At 46.9% G+C, this 2,376-nt stretch overlaps 1 pseudogene; it reads left to right on the top strand.

Annotated features, from left to right (window-relative positions):
* The first annotated feature begins 1,141 nt into the window (after positions 1-1,141).
* Positions 1,142-1,620, top strand: LOC133756599 (V-type proton ATPase 16 kDa proteolipid subunit c-like; annotated as a pseudogene).
* The last annotated feature ends 756 nt before the right edge of the window (positions 1,621-2,376 follow it).

Below are 2,376 nucleotides of genomic sequence, written 5' to 3'. Positions count from 1 at the left end.
CCAAAAAATGGAGAAATCTTCCATGGTCATGGATTGGAAGAATCAATATCATCAAAAATGTTGATTCTCCCAAAAGCAATTTATACATTCAATGCAATACCAATCAAGATACCAAAGACCTTCTTCTCAGACCTGGAAAAAATGATGCTGAAATTCATATGGAGACACAGGAGACCTCGAAGAGCTAAAGCAATCTTGTACAACAAAAACAAAGCCGGAGGCATCACAATACCAGATCTCAGGACATACTACAGGGCAGTTGTTATCAAAACAGCATGGTAGTGGTACAGAAACAGATGGCATTCCTCTTTTCTGACATGTTATTATGCAACACGAAACCCTCATCAGAAGTCAAGCACATGTTAGTACTTTTGCACATCCCAGCCTCCATAACCATGAACTTCCTCGTCTCCTTTTACTGCTTTCAGTTTAAAATCAACTACATCTGATTGAGATATTATTATTGCTGCTTTTTTTTTTTACTTGTTTGTTTTGATTTGCTAGAATAGCTTGTTCTGTCCTCTCACTTTCAATCAGTGTGTTTCCTCAGAGATGAAGCGAGTTTCTTGTAAATGACATAGTTGAGTATTATCTCTTAGTCCCTTCAGCTTGTATCCCTTAAATTGGAAAATTCAACCCAGTGGCATTTCAGGTAATTATTTATAGGTAGATCTTACCTCCTCATTTTCTTTTTTTAAAAAGATTTATTTATTTATTTATTTATTTATTTATTTATTTAATTTGAAAGAGTTACAGAGAGAGGTAGAGACACAGAGAGAGGTCTTCCATCTGCTGGTTCACTCCCCAGATGGCTGCAACGGCCGGAGCTGTGCCGATCCGAAGCCAGGAGCCAGGAGCTTCGTCTGGGTCTCCCACGTGGGTGCAGGGGCCCAAGGACTTGGGCCATCTTCTATTGCTTTTCCAGGCCATAGCAGACAGCTGGATCAGAAGAGGAGCAGCCAGGACTACAACCGGCACCCATATGGGATGCCGGTGCTTCAGGCCAGGGCTTTAACCCACTGGGCCACAGCGCCGGCCCCATTTTCCTCATTTTCATACCTGGTATATATTTTTATTATAGTTTCTTTCATTCTTTGTCCTTACATTACAGTTTTCATTGATGGTTAATTTATTTTCTCTAATGTTACACTTTCACTTCTTACTGTCCGAGGCCAAGAACAGCCCCGAGCATGCCGCGTTTTTCGCCGTGTGGGCGCCTCGTCTGCCATGATCTTTTTTTAGCGCCCTGGGTGCCACCTACCGCGGCCAAGAGCGGCACCGGCATCACCGCCATGTCAGTGATGCGGCCGGAGATGATCATGAAGTCCATCATCCCGGTGGTCATGGCCGGCATCATCGCCATCTATGGCCGTGCTCATCGCCAACTCCCTGAACGACGGCATCAGCCTCTACCGGAGTTTCCTGCAGCTGGGCGCGGGCCTGAGCGTGGGCCTGAGCGGCCTGGCAGGTGGCTTTGCCATTGGCATCGTGGGCGACGCCGGCGTGCGGGGCACCGCCCAGCAGCCCCGGCTGTTCGTGGGCATGATCCTGATCCTCATCTTCCCCGAGGTGCTCGGCCTCTACGGGCTCCTCGTCACCCTCATCCTGTCCACAAAGTAGCCCCCTGCGCGCCCACCGGCCAGAGTGCGGTGTCCAGACCGCCCCCATTCCAGAATGAACAGCCTGACCATGCACGGCGGCCGCCCCTCAGTAGTTGGTCTTGTACATGCGCAGTGTCCTAATGCCCCGGTCCATCGCCCCGCCTCGCCCCTGCCCCCGCCTCGTGCTGTGGACATCTGGGCCGCGCGCCCCCACCCCCGCCCTCCAGTGCTCTGTTTGAGGATGCCGCAGTTGTCACTTCTCTTCACTGTATGTTTATTTATACAAGACCTGACCCGTTCATTCCTCTCTGGAGCAGCCCTGCCTCCCAACCCTGTAGTCGCCCTAGGTAGAGTGTCGCCCGCGGTCCTGGGGCCGCGCGGCGCCGGCGCGGTGTCCAATAAAGCGCTCGGATGTGACTGAAAAAAAAAAAAAAAAAGTCTACTGTTGAGTTTTGCTTTGTAGTTACTTTGAAACATACAAAAATATTCCTTTGGTCATAACAAACTGTCTTGAGATTATGTCAACAACATTGTTTATGATGATAAAAAAAGAGACAAAAAATAAGGAAGAAATCCAAATAAAATACTCCACAGTTTTGCCCCATTCATTCCTATTTTGAATTTTTGAATATTTTTAATTTTTGATGTTACATTTAACCTCTTTAACTGTTCCTTGTCATCCTTTTGGTGTATTTATTTATTTATCTTAGAAGTAAAGATGACTTAAAAACCACGTTTACAATTTTAGATTATTATGACTGCTGTAGTTACTCTT

The sequence above is a fragment of the Lepus europaeus genome, chromosome 3, assembly GCF_033115175.1.
Source record: "Lepus europaeus isolate LE1 chromosome 3, mLepTim1.pri, whole genome shotgun sequence".
NCBI lineage: Eukaryota > Metazoa > Chordata > Mammalia > Lagomorpha > Leporidae > Lepus > Lepus europaeus.
This window is presented reverse-complemented; position numbering and strand designations above follow the sequence as displayed.